This window comes from Neophocaena asiaeorientalis, unplaced genomic scaffold, assembly GCF_003031525.2.
Source record: "Neophocaena asiaeorientalis asiaeorientalis breed wild unplaced genomic scaffold, Neophocaena_asiaeorientalis_V1.1 scaffold420, whole genome shotgun sequence".
NCBI lineage: Eukaryota > Metazoa > Chordata > Mammalia > Artiodactyla > Phocoenidae > Neophocaena > Neophocaena asiaeorientalis.
The window spans coordinates 2853545-2868708 of NW_020172770.1; the positions used below are offsets into that span (position 1 = coordinate 2853545).

The window sequence follows — 15164 nt, forward strand, 5'->3', positions numbered from 1 at the left end:
GGTACATATTTGTCTAAAAGTACTTGAATTTTTCCAGTTATAAAAAGAATCTTTCACCCCTCTTGTGGGAACCCTTGAGAGCTAGAAATTCTACTTTTTGAGCTTCATATCTATACATACAGATTTTGTGAAAAATGATTTTACAAAGTTCCAAGTTGTTAAATATTTTTAAAGAAATATACATTCACATACACTAAAGAGGACTAGAGATATACTTATCTCTGTGTATGCACACATACATATAAGAACTCACACGTATATATGTTTAGATATACTGTATACTGTTTTGTAATTATATGCAATTATAATGTAATAATGTTTATTAAGCAACTACCTTGTGCCAGGCACTCTGTGAAGGTTTTTGCATATAATGTTTCACTTATCCTCATCACAGCATTATAAAGTGATTACTATTATTATACCAATTTACTTATTGAGGAAACTGAGACACTAATAGCAGAAGTTAATTGCTCAAATTTATATAGATTTTAAGAGGCAGAGTAGGATTATAAACACAGGTGACCTAGTTCTTCTACATTGTGTGGGAATGAGAGTTATTTGTGAACATGTGAGTATAATAAAAATGTAAAGCCTAGAGGTTTAGTCAAAATTGACTAAATTCATAAACTGAGATACAGAGAAGACAAATGTCTTCCAAAGGTTGTACAGCTAGCCAGTTCCCAAACCTAGAGTATGACTCAGGTAGCATTCCACTATAGCTTGCACAGTTGGCATCATTAGATGATGTCATAAATTGCAAACCAGGTAGGGTAGGAACTGTCTTTTATGAAAATTATGCAATGGATATCCATATTTTTTTCTAGTGACATTTTCCTAGCTGAGATAATTTTTAAAAATAGGTAAGTAAACTATTTTTTATTTTTAAATTTTCTGTTGATGTTTATGAAACAGTTTTTTACCACATGTAGGGGCTCCCATACAGCTTCATGGTTGGTATTCAACAACTTTTCCCCACTCTCATTCATTATTCAAACTACTTCTCTCTACATGTTGTAGAAATACTTTTTGCCAAGACACTTAGATCTCCAAAATACTATCCTCAGTGGAACATCTTAGTATTTACCCTAGGGGAATTTTTTTTTGCCTTCACTCATCCCTTCCTTCTTCGAGTGTAACCCCATGTTATTCTGGTCCACTTACAACTTTTTAACTCTGCTTCCTCTCATTTCTCTGTGAGCAATTCTTTAACAAATATTGATGTTTTTCAATGTTCAGTCTAGAATCTTACTTTTCTTGCTGTATAAACACTCCATAGGTGAAGGTGATATATCCTATAATAAGTGTATATTTGGATAATTCTGTATTTGTTTGAGCATTTGTGCCCACATTTGAAAGACAGAGAAGGCCAGTGAGCTTCAGATTCCATTTGTCTACTGTATTTTCTCACAATTGAGGCTACAAAAACACAAATTTGATAGTAAGAGGTGTCTCTACAGGGATGTAACACCTTAGCTGACAGCTTAAGCCTGGAAGGATCCAGTTATGTGAATGTATCTGACATAAATTTTTCAGTTTTATTTTTTAATAACTATCCTCAAGTGGTACCATGGTAAAATTTCCTGCTAAAAGTTCACTAAAAGACCAGATTCAAGTTAATGCTACAAGTTAATGCTCAGTTTCAAACTCAACAGTAAGTTTTCCTCCCTTACCTTTCCCACATCCAGCACAGACTAGACCTACTATGGGCTACAGAAAAATGGAGTTAAGAAGAGAAAATTATGGTCTGTCCTTTATATACCTCCTTCTCCTACTTCTTTAGGTACTAGTTCCTCTTGTTTGTTAAGTCATGAGAAGGAAAAGGTAAAATGTCCAATATTTCCTTACTTCCACAGGCAGGACTGCAGTCTTTTCCTTGCTTGGATATAACTATTCTATTCCTTGTCTGTGAGCTCCAAACACCATGATAAGGTGTTCATTTGTGTGCAGCTCCCCTAGGCAGTTTTACATTTGTAGGTTTGGCCTTATCTCTTAGCTGGCCTTCAGCTGATGATCTTCGTATTGCATTCCTCTAATGCCTATGTCCTTGTCCCTTTTTTGTCCCTTTATTCCCCAAATTATCAGGTGTAATGACAAGACTATATCCTCCAATTGTATCTGTCCTTGTAGGTCTGCTGAACCCCTGCAGAATGCTCCTCTATGCACTTAGAAGAGAGGTTCCTGGCTCCATGTTTTACAGTCTACACACACACACTCTCTCTCACACCCTCTCTCCCTCATTCTCTCTCTCTCACTTTTGCTCTCCTTCCTGTTCTTCTTTCTTCTCTTCTGTTAGCACAAGACCATATCAGTAAGTCCTCCTAAGCAAAGGCATAAAGAATTAAAAATGTTTCCCCTTATTGAAGGCTTTACCAATTTTTAGAAGCAAAACTCATAGACATCAATTCCATGTCTTCAAAGTGGCAAAGGCTCACTTTCCATGAAAAATAATCTTCCCCAGACACCAATCACATTCTTATTTGGCAATCTGCATTCTATAGTAATTAGTGGGGATGAGTAGGGTTGACACATGTGCATTCTCTAACTTCCACCTCTCAATAATTCCAACTTCTGGTGGCTCTCTGAATTCAAAGTGTGAAGTACTTAAGGTAGTTTATTCTCAGCTTAAGCCACAATTATAGAACAACAGAAGAAATCATCAACATCTTGCTATATTTTTATCAGTAGAAAGATAACTCATGGAAGATAAAGTAGTCATTGCAAAAGCCCTGAAATAGAGAACTCATGTGGCATTTTAATGAAACACTCCGACTTCATTTTTGACGTTTAACTGCTGACAGCTTTCAACCACTTCTTCCCCCTTCTGCAACACAACTTACTAAGCTGATGAGAAAGACTAGGTGTTCCCTCCTTTGGCAACAGCCAGAAATTCAAACCATGCAAACCCTAGCCTACTCACAGGAACGCTCACTCCAACACTATCCCTGAATCACAATAAAAGCCAAACTAGTCTCTTCTTTTGCTGAAGCTGACAATTTTGGACCTGCTTGGGAGATGTCCCTGCTTTCTAAAGAAAGTATCATATGAGTAATAAACCTTTTCATACCTTCTTAATTTTTTGTAAAAAAATATTTTTTTATCAAGGTATAACTGACATATAACATTATATTAGTTTTGGGTGTACGACATAAGGATACGACATTTGTATACAATGCAAATTATCACCCCAACACGTGCCCCCAATTTCATGCCCCAGAGGAAGGAAAACCTGTACCTGAAGCCGATCCAGAGAATAATCCTTACGATGGGACGTTATGTGGAGCGCAACGAGGACATGCCTTGGAGGAACATTATGGGCCTACTGGGCATCGACCAGTTTCCAGTGAATACGGGCACCATCACCACTTCTGAATATGCCCACAACATGCAGGTGATGAAGTTCAGCGTGAGCCCCAGTTGTCAGGATTACCTTGGAGGCCAAGTACTTGGCTGACCTGCCCAAGCTGGTAGAGGGTTTGAAGCGGGTGGGGGGGAGCCAAGAGGCCGACGCTACAGTGCAGTGCATCATAGAGGAATCAGGTGAGCACATCTTTGCGGGGGCTGATGAGCAGCACCTGGAGATCCACCTGAAGGACGCAGAGGAGGGCTGTGTCTGATTCCCATCAAGAAATACGGCCCAGTTTTCTTGTGCCGTGAGACCTTAAGTGAAGACTTGAACGTGCTCTGCTTGTCCAGGTCCCGCAACAAGCACAATGGGTTGTACATATCGGTGTGGCCCTTCCCTGACGTCCTGGCCAAGGGCACTTAACAGGATGAGTTTTCCACCTGCCAGAAGCTCAAGCAGCAAACTCGCTACCTGTGGGAGGAGTACGAGCGGGATGTGGCCGAAGCCCGCAAGAAGAGGTGCTTTGAACCCCACGGCACCTGCCCCCAAGTCCTCACCGACACTGCCAAGGGCGTGCAGTACCTCAACGAGATGAAGGACAGCGTGCTGCAGCTACCAGGGAGCCACCAAGCAGGAGGCCACTGTGTGAGGAGAAACACCTGCTTGACATGCGCTCTGATGTTCATGATAATGAGGCTGCGCACAGACTTCACTGAGCGCGGGGGCTGCCGGATCATCCCCACTGCCCGGCCGCGCTCCGCCTGCGGGGCCTGCTGACCGCCCAGCCTCAGCTCCTGGAGCTCGTCTTCCTGTGGGAACGCCTGTATAGAACACGTGGTCGGTGGCATCTATCCTTTCCCGAACTGGAAGCAGGGACACGTCTTTGAGTACTTCCAGGTGGCCGGAAGCCCCATGTTTGTGGTACAGGCCTACGTGCCTGAAAACGAAATCCTTTGGCTTTACCGCCAAGGCAAAGTCCCAGCCAAGCCGACAGCCGGGCTTTCCCGCAGTGCATGTTTGACCAATGGCAGATCCTGCTCAGAGATCCCTTTGACAGAAGCCGGCAACCCCAGCCAGCTGGGGGCTGAGACCGACGAGCACAAAGGCCTGACGGAAGGCATCCCAGCCCAGGCCGACTTGCTGGACAAATTGTAGGCGGGACTTGCGCAGCACGAGCTCCCAGCCGCGATATCTACCGCAACAATAAGCCTTCGCGTTCTCCTCACGACACCTTGAGAGGGTCCAGACACAGTGATGCTCCGTCTGACAGATTTCTGGAGCGTACTCTGGGCCATCACTCAACAGGAACACTTGATGCCATTTCTTTTGATGTTCAAGATTTCAGAGGCAAGAGAAGTGTCCTCGCTGCAGGTATTTATTTGGCTTGTGGAGCTGAGGGAGGGGATGGGACACCCGATACTTTGACTTTCATTTCTTCAGAGGGAAACTCAAGTGACCCGCAGATTTTAAAAATAGGCGCAGTAAGAGGTTTAATTGTGTAAATGGACCATAGGGGATTTTCCCCCAGAAAGCGGGAACGAACAGGCAGGTAGACATTCTCTTCGGACAGAAACTAGAAGGTAGGAAATCTTGTGCAGTGTCACTGTAAGCACCTCCAGCTGCGTTAGTGCCGTTGGAATAAAGGTATGGTACTGACTGTGAAACAAATAAACAAAAACCCCTCCTAGTTGAATGCGGCACAATACGTCTTAATAGCCTAACCAAAAGTTTAGGGGGAGGGTCCATTCCACCGCTGTGGGGTGAATAAAATGACTGGAGGGGGTTAGCCAGACAATGACCAGCACAGGAAGGTCTTTCTTTTAATTCTTTTGCTTGTTGACTGGTTTTGTTGCCTGCTGGCAAGCGTGAACTTTTAGGGGTTGCCTGCTGGCTAGTTTGTGCTTTGAGCTGTGTTGCTTTGAGCTGTGTTGCTTTGTGTGGCATTTACTGAGCCCTCAAAGTTTCTCTTATAGATTTAACTGATCTAAGTTGAAAGTGTTGATAACTGGCATTTAGTAATATGAAATTGGAGGCCTCCTTCAAATGGCTGTAGCTCATGTGTCTGGGCTGGGAACTATCTGCGCCTCTCAGATTGAATCATGTGTCTTGATTCTAACATAAGCCATAATTGACACTAGGCTCAAAGCAATGACTCTTACCCTGTGACCATGATTGTGTGTCTCGATCTGGCACTCACCCCCACCCTTTAGAGTGCTTAAGGGAGAGACTGATACCCTGTGCAATGTGCAAGCCAGTCAGTGGTTTCCCATGTGGAGGAAGAGCAGTCACTATGTAGCATGCTGAGGGCCACACTCCTAAAACAGATGGTTCGCTACAACTTTTAAAAATGCCTTTACCTATATTGCAAAAATATCCTTATACTCCAGGATATAGGGACAAACACCCATGTACCCAAGTGACACAGCTAAGGGGAGGGGATATTCAAACCTGATTTCAGTTGAGGATCCTTAATCCCAGTAAAGCTACTATTGCCATGGGAGAGGCCTCTAACCCTGAGACTGATTTGCAACTCTCTGAACTTGTAAGTATGAGCAGGATGTAGAGGACTCCCTCGAAATATATCCAGTAACCACCAAGAAACAAACAAAAAACTGCAGTGTGCCAAATGTGCCAAAATGGAAGTTCAAACTTTGCTGGAAATCTAAAATTTACTGAAAGAATTTCTACAACAAATAGATAAAGGAGTACCAATTAAATTTTATGTATCTGCAACATAGGTTCTGAGTTAATGTTAGCATTTGCAGGTGCACCAAGTGGAAACATTTCTTGCTTTTTATAAAAACTGAAGCTTCAATTTCATTTATCTCTGGGGATCCCACTAAATTTAAATAAGGTATCCCTTTACTCTTAGAGAAGTTGTAAAATATAAAATAGAAGAAAAAAAGGTATGCTTCACCTTAACCATCAGAACTATCACTTTGCTTAATTTCCCATGGTAAGAGTACCCATTACCCTAAAATATCCTGGAGTGGGCATGGGCATTCTGAACCTGTTACAGCAGGCAGGTAGCTAGATATGAGCAGAGAAATGCTGGAAGGGGCCAGGTGGCAGAAATCTTGCATCTTGCAAACAGCGGGGGGGATCCCTCGGCAGACAAAGAAAAGCAGGAACCTCCAGACTGACAGAAAACCACACCTTTTGGGTGATAAGTGTCCTGGAAGCAGACAAACAAAGGTGGGGAAAGGTGGGAATCTCCTGCATCCGAATGTAACCTGTTGCTCATTGTGTTCTCATTACAATAAAATTAGCCTTACAGATAAGAAGTAACCATCATGCACTGACACCATGACACTTCTGATCTAAGCTAAATAAGGACAAAAGTCCCTCCTCCCCTTGGGAAGATGGAGCTGGGATGAAAATCAGGGAATATGACCCCCGAACTCCTCCTTCCCCAGTGAATATTCTGCCCCTTCATTTGTATGCCCCTCATAACCAGCTTGCCAAAGAAACCCAGGGCAGCAGCTCCCCACCTGTCTGCCTGTTCTCCCACTGAGAGCATGTCCTTACTTAAATAAATTCTCACTTTAGTTTCTTAATGTCCCTGCTTCGTCTCCAAATTCTTTCGCAACAAAGCAAGAACATTCAATTCACTGGGAACAAACCAACCAGAAATAAATTAAAATTAAATGAAGTCTTTGGCACTCACAATCAGACTTTTAAAATGGGACCCCATCACAACCTTACATTACAAAATGTTTCTACGTTTTGGGCCTGAGAAACAGATGATTGAGCAATGTCCCTTTTGTTCCACCTCTTCCATTCATCTTCACTAACAAACTCAGGATGACAAAAGAGGAAGCAAGGAAACAGCCCATGCATGGAAGGGCTGAGGTAGATGAGGTGAGAAAGGATCACGTCTTTAGTGCCTCGAGTCATCCTTCAGTATCATCATTTCAACCTTAGAGGAGCTCATCCTTACTCCTTTAGTCATACAGTTGTCCCTCAGTATCCACAAGGGATTGTTTACAGGACCCCTGTGGATGCCAAAATCCACAGATTCTCAAGTCCCTTATATAGAATGACATAGTATCTGCATATAAGCTACACACATCCTCCTGTATTAAATCATCTCTAGATTACTTATATTACCTAATACACTATAAATACTAGGTAAACAGTTGTAAATACAATATAGATGCTTTGTAAATGCAGGCACATGGCAAATTCAGGTTTTGCTTTTGAGAACTTTCTGGAATTTTTTTTTTTTTAATGTTTTCAAACTGTGGTTGGTTGAATCTATGGATGTGGAATGCCCGATTGACTGTAGTCTGAAGAAGTCTAGATTTGGATGAGGCTTGGATTTGGGGAAAATATTTGAGGTGGTTACTGGGATCTGCTGTAGATAGGAGGATGGGGGGAGGGTGAGAATTCCTAGGAATATCAGGGAAGTAAAGGATTCCTTGTTCGAATTTATCTTTACAAAGGGTAATTTCTGAATGAGTGGCTGGCCTGAGGCTATTCTAACTTCTCTACTCAGCCCAAGAGAAGATTATAGAATTTGGGGAAGGTTCTGTTTTTGTTTAGCTGTCCTGTCTGTGATCAACCTCTCTTTATTCTAAACCATTTGAGTCTCAGCTTGATGAATTTAAAGAGAAAAACATTTACTTTAAAAAAAAAATACAGTGCTAAAAACTAAGTACAAAAGAAATAGCTGCCAGTAGAGTACGATTCAGGTAAGTTATCTGCTTTAAAGTAGCACATTTCCATGCAACTGTTTATCTATTTCAAGGTTCTGAGAATTAAGATACTAATTTATCCTACATGAGTCACTGTTTTTTGATGCAATAAGTAATACAGCAAATAGTAAAACATGCTTTTAGTTTTACAAATAATGTTTCTCAAAAAGAAAATCTTACTAATTTTATGCTCTTAATAGAACACATGGATATGATTTGGTTGTCAGTTACTCAAAAATATTTAATTAGTGTCTACTACATTTCTATTCCAGCAAAAAAAAAAAAAAGTATGTGAGGATAGAGAGAGAGGAATATTTAGGAAAATAAAAAACACAAGGCATGGACTATGATCTATATTCCCCAAATAATTTTAAGTTCTCTCCCTGTTTCTCCAGAGATGCTGGATGTACATAAATTGTAGCTTGTGTAACTTTCTCACAGCCATCATATTTTAATAAAATTGATGATTTATTATGTCTTTGTCATAAGCCTCTGAACATGTTAAAAGACAGATACTATTGATTTCTCCTCTCTGTATCTTTAATGCCAACCTTGTGTTTCTAAATGATGGAATCAGTAAAGATTTGATAAAATAGGTGTTTAGTTAATATAAGCCAATAAGGAAATAAGAGCCTATAAAATGGAAACATATAACAGTGTGTTAAGAGAAGAAAGAAAAAAATAGTTTACATAGATTTTTGTTTTGAAACCATTAAATTTATTCTCTTTGATAATGCGTAAATGATATCTAGGTCATCTTCAGTTGGAGAAGCCCCAGTCCCTTCATAGGTCAGATGTGAGCTTTGAACTAGGCCCTGAGGGAGAGCTGGTGTTTGGGAAAAAAATAAGATTAGATTAGTACCTGTAAATTCAGCACAGAGGGTCATGTGGTTGGAAATTATTTAATCTGAAAATACTGACTCCACCTTCTAAAGAATAACCGAATGTTTTCAAGAATAGAAAGATTTGGTAAGATCCTTGTTTACAGATATAAAACAGGAATTACCAATTGATCTGGCAGCTGAAACAATCTGAAGCTTTATCTTTACATTGGAATTTGCACCTTGAGCCCAGATATCATTGCAGAAACAGCTTTAAAATTTCTGTAGTATGTCTTCACATGAGTACTTTGCAATCCAAAGTGTACCCTATTTTGTTGTTGTTAAAATACACTGTCATTTTATCAGTTGTTAGTATTGAAATGTTAAAATCAATGACAGTTACCTTTATTCCATCTCTGAATGTAATTAGTTTTCAAGATCTATTAATTCTTCTCTTTGAGTATTTGGTGTTCACTCACTATCTCAGGATAACAGTAACTATGGCCAGACTAAGACACTTAAAGTAGTACTTCTCATAGTTAATTGTGCATATAAATGATATGAAAATTTTGGCAACATGTAGATTTTAGTTCAACAGTTCTGGGTAGGTCCTGGAATTCTTCATTTCTAAGAAACCTGTAGGTTTGTTCGTGCTATTGAGACTGGGCCACATGTTGAGAAGCAAGGCTTTAAAGTCTTATCTGTGTCCCCACAACTGTAACCCATATGTCACTCCAAATTAAAAAAAAAAAATAAAAAGACAATCCATGAAATAAGTCTAAGGGCATAGAATAAAATTCTGATTTTTCTCATTTTAAAAAATGTACTCTCTTGGAAATTTCAGAATTCAAATTCTAATTCACACTTATTTTGTTTAGCTCATTTATCACTTCATGTGCCTCTTTGTAAGAGCACCCTATTTGGTATTCAATCTTTACCTCTTCCTACAAAACTTTCCTGAAAAGTATGTGACCAGTATTACATAAATGAATGTGAATCAAATGCTAATAAAAAAAATACAAAACTTAAAATCTTTACTTCCTTTTGGTTGCAAACAAGTTAGACTGATAATGAAAGCTCTCCATCAACTGACTTCATCTTTTTTTTTAAATTTATTTTTAGCTGCGTTGGGTCTTCATTGCTACGTGTGGGCTTTCTCTAGTTGCCGCAAGCAGGGGCTACTCATTGTGGTGGCTTCTCTTGTTGTGGAGCACAGGCTCTAGAAGCGTGGGCTTCAGTAGTTGCAGCATGCGGGCTCAGTAGCTGTGGTGTGCAGGCTCTAGACCACAGGCTCAGTATTTGTGGCACACAGGTTTAGTTGCTCCACGGCATGTGGGATCTTCCCAGGGATTGAACCCATGTTCTCTGCATTGGCAGGCATATTCTTAACCACAGCACCACCAGGGAAGTCCCCAGCTGACTTCATCTTAAGTAACTGATATCATCTTATTTGCTAACCTTAACATTTTCTTTCATCTAAGTTAGTCTCCAAACTACTTCTGAAAAGATGTAGACTTTATTGCATGCTCATTTATTCACTCATTTATGTACCAGAAAAATATACTGACTCTTTACTATGTTGGGTGTTATTTTAGGCTCCTGGGCTATACTGGTACACAAGAAAGATACAGTCCTTTTTCCTGTAGGATTCAAAGTTCAGCAGGAGAACTGAAATTTTTTTTCTTTTCTTTTTTTTTGCGGTACGTGGGCCTCTCACTGCTGTGGCCTCTCCCGTCGCAGAGCACAGGCTCCGGACACGCAGGCCCAGCGGCCATGGCTCACAGGCCTAGCCGCTCTGTGGCATGCGGGATCCCCCCAGACTGGGGCACGAACCCGCGTCCCCTGCACCGGCAGGCGGACTCTCAACCACTGTGCCACCAGGGAAGCCCCCTGAAATATTTTTAAATACAGAGGTAAATTATTGTGTTTTTGTTTTTCAGAATTCAATGAGATTTTAAATGAATAGGAGCTACTGTAATTGGGGCTAATGCATGTTTCAGCAAAGGCTTTCATGAAGAAGAGAACTTAAATTAAAATCTGAAGAGTAAGCGAGATTTAGGCAGATGAAAGGTGAAGAGAATGTGTGCGACAGTCTGGAGATGAGGAGAATCTGAGCATGTTCAACAAAATGAATGCCAATGTAGTTAAATTACAATGAATGTATTTGAGATGGTGTGAAAGTTTAGAGAGGTGAGTAGAAACCAGATCATACAGGAAATGAAGGCTGTGTAAATAATGTCTTTATTCTAAGCCTTTAATCATACTCTGTCCACTGCTTGGACTGCACTTGTTTTGCTCCTGTGTCTGTGTTAATTCTTCTCATTCTCCAAGTCCCATCACCTAGAACAGAATCATAGTGGTTAATATTTATTAAATACTTATCATTTGCCAACCCCAGTGGGAAGTGTGTCACATACAGAGTCTAATTTATTTCCTAACTTTAGTATACACATTGGCTTTATTATTCTTTTTGCAAGAAAGTGACACATAGAGAGATTGAGTAGATTATCCAAGATTATATGTGGCAGAGTCATGTTGCAAATTCAGGCTGTCTAATCCACAGATTGTTTAACTACTAAGCAATACTGGTTCTTTTAAAAGAAATTTTATTCCATTAGCCTCTGCTGTCTTTTTAAAACTCAACTGAAACTCTGGGGTTCTTAGTTTTTCAGATATATGTGGTCCCAATGCAATCCACAGCCTGGCATTAATTTCTGTCATGTAGACATTATGAAAAGAGTACTCAGACCAATCAACTTTGCCTAGTATAGAGCTAGGTCCACAGAAGGCATCCAGTTAATATTTTGGGGTAAATGTCTCAGTGACTATGTTTCAGATTAATCTCTTGTTTAACTTTACTGTGGCCATCTAGAGGCACAGTTTCCCTGAGTCACTTCAGACTAAGGTGGGACACAAAGAAGGTAGCACTTGTTTGTTTTAAATGTACCAAAATCCACAGTGTTACACCAAGAACCCTACTATACCTCCCAGTGAAGGAAAAAGAGACCCAAGAGTGAGTGACTCTTCATTTAATACAAATGTACAAGAGTGCACAGTTTTTCAACAGGGAAATGTAATAAGCTTGGTAATCAGCGGAACTCGGAATTATAAAAACTTGGATTCCAGCATGCCTAAGTATTCAATAATAATGCCAATTAATCTTACACCCATTTATGAATTGGGATAATGGCATTTAGGTCCAAGCTTGCTAAAAAAAATATGTAATTTTGGCAAAATTTTCTGTACCCTCATTTGGGTATCAGTATCAAGGGAGAATCTATTATATATGAACCTTTGCTTAAATAAAAGAGCTCTTGAAAGTTAAAAATCATATTTATGAGCATAATAGAAATGATTTAACCATGAGTTAATATCTAGAGACTCTTGAATTGAGATTTCTCTTCCATTCTTTAAATGGCTTACAAGCAAAGGAGCTTAATTAACAGAAACACATGGCATAACATTTGCTGTCTACTGTTACTGGCATTCAGTGAATATAAGGAGAAAAGTTCATAGTTTCTTCAAAATTGTGGTTCTCTGAACTAAGATGGTGGTAATTTATATCAAATGAGGAATAGTAAAGAGAAGATATTTTAACATTCTATGTCCCAAGAACTTTTCCATTAAACAGAAATGTCCTGAGTATTGGGTCTGTCCATTGATACATTCATTGTTATATAAAAATTGCTTTATTTTTAGTATGTGTGTTTGTGGATGATATTCTGTTTTTTTTTTTAATTTCTTTAATCTTTTATATTCAAGTATTTACTTACTTTTCCTCTTATAACTTCCAAAATGTAGATTATTTAAATTTAAATATTAGGATAATAGTATCAAATTCTTCTTCCATAAAGAAAAATAGACACTGTTTAAGTTGTCAGAGTTTGTGATTGTATTATATTAGTAACACAGTCTGAAATCTGTGTTATTTGCAAGGTACTAAGGTCATAGTATCATGTTTGTTGCTCTTGACCATTAAACTGCCTTGCCTGTAGCTAGAATGCGTAACAGTCTAAGCAACTAGACACACATACCTGAATGGTTGCTATTGCCTCTATGTACTTCTGCCATGAGTTAGGACTTGTTTAGCTGTCTATTTGCATCACAAATATGGCTCCCTTTATATGGTTATTGCATCATCCATTCTTTGTTGGAAAGTTGCATTTACATATGAAACTTTTCTGAATCCTGCTTGCTTTGGTTAACTTTCCTTCTGTCCTCTTTGTGTTATACTCTTTCCCCTCTATCTAGAGAAACAAGGTCAAGGCATGTTCTCGGTTGCCTGTTCATTAACAGCTCTGCGGGTGATGCTCCTAGAGAGGTCTGATGTGTTGTGTGATGTTCTCATACAAACTATGTTAATTTTTGATCAGTGATTATGAGTTTTAATTGTGTTTAGGTAACTGGAAGTTTGTTAAATACGCCTCACTTTGAAATGCTAAGTTGGAGCAGTGAATCTTAAAACCAAGGAATCCCAAAGCTTCTTGTGCTTTCTTTTTGCATATTAATTCCTGAAGAGGAAAAACTGGTAGATTGATGAGTGTTTATGCAAGGCTACAAATGTGAATATGACTATAACTCTGTTATTTTTTCTTTTAATAGCATGACTGTTCTTTTGTCTTATAAACTCAACTTTTAAAAAAGAGTCCCAAGAGGGATAGCGAGGAAGGGGAAGGAGTATATATCTTAACCAAGTTTGCTTAGCTGATATGACCCCAAATTTGGATTCAGAACTAGGCAGTCTGACTTCCAAGCCACCATACAAGTTAGACTGCTCCAGAAACTCTGGGTCTTCTGTTTGATATAAATACAGGCCATTGCCATGGAAGTAAACATATTTTTTCTTTCTTTTAACTTAAAATAAAGATTTTCATTTTGTTTTTAACATTTAGACTTTTTGCATCAAAATTCTTAGTGGCTGCTTGTTACTGTTTTTATAGTATTTTTATAGTTTCTTCTTATTTCCATCACTGGTAACTTAATCCCTTTGCCTTTGCAAAGGCAAAGGGATTGTGCACAAAAAAGCACCTCTTTTGCCTCTTAAACACTTTCACTGCAGTCTTCTTTTTCGTGCTTCTTGGAAGAAGAGAAAGAAATGATATTGCTTTTTCTTGAGATAAAAAAAAAGCAGTATCTTGTTTTCTTTTTTTATTTCTTCCTCACTCCATCCTATTATCTTCCTTAGGAAGAATTGCTGAGTCCTTTGATAAGTAATTTTTGTTTTAGTCCCTAATATCCTATCACTATTTGAAATGGTTTGAGAATAGTGACTTAATATAGCCAAGAAAAATTCTTTAGCGTTGCTTTTCTGTAATTTCTCTATCTTTCAAGAGAGTATTATTTCTCTCTCTGAAGTTGATTTTGACTGCTTGAAAGTCCTAATGCCTAATTTTTTTTTTAATTTAATAATACAAACATCAAAGTTTCAATAGAGTATGTAGTGAACAGTAAGTCACCTTCAAACCTATGTTTCCCACCCAACCAGTGATTTAAATTGTTTTCATAAAAAATAGTCATATCTACCCTCTACTACCCCTTAAAAGTATTTCTTCTTTCCTCAAACTGTATTAGGGATTTATTTGGTAACTGTTGTCTTCAATTATGTATGTAGTTTGATCGGAATAGAATTCCATCAGATCTCAGCCAAGCTCCTTTGTGAGACAATTTTTCTTCAAAATGTAATGCACTAAAATTTCTAAGCAATAACGGTTAAATTTAACTGTATCAAATACTCTTTTTGTTTCTTTAAGGTAGTCTGGACTAAGCTATTTTAGGATTTACATCTAATTTCAGAGTTGTACTCAGTAGGAAATTACTAAATTAGTTTAAAGGAATGGGTCAGGAGGTCAGGACCAGTCAAGGTGTTAATATGTTCACAGATTTTACCAGGCAAGTTGCCAATATTCAAGTTCCTTAGGCAGGACTAATAGGGACTTTTTGGAGCTACAATGTAAAATACTTGAGTATATGAGTTATGTAAAGATTCTAAAAAGCTTGGCTTTTGATCTCATATTCCCAGAAATTGAATAGATTTCAGGGGAATGATAGTGGTCAAAAACTGGTGATTCTGAATTAGAATTAGATGGTAAAGTATCCTTTTGTTACACTTGGGAAGTAACTGGGTGGTATGAAGCTGGAATATGCAAAAACTGTATATTTCAAGGGCTGTCTTTCCCCTAGAGGGTACACTTTGTTAAGGTCAGTATTCTTACTACCTGTGTCGTTACCCAAGCTTAATGCAGTCTGATGGCCCCAGGCTTCAGCTTGGTGTAAGGTAAGGATTGACCTTAAGAAACTGCAGCT

At 38.9% G+C, this 15164-nt stretch overlaps 1 pseudogene; it reads left to right on the forward strand.

The window, feature by feature from the left end:
• The first annotated feature begins 3169 nt into the window (after positions 1–3169).
• On the forward strand, positions 3170–4498 carry LOC112396891 (elongation factor 2 pseudogene; annotated as a pseudogene).
• The last annotated feature ends 10666 nt before the right edge of the window (positions 4499–15164 follow it).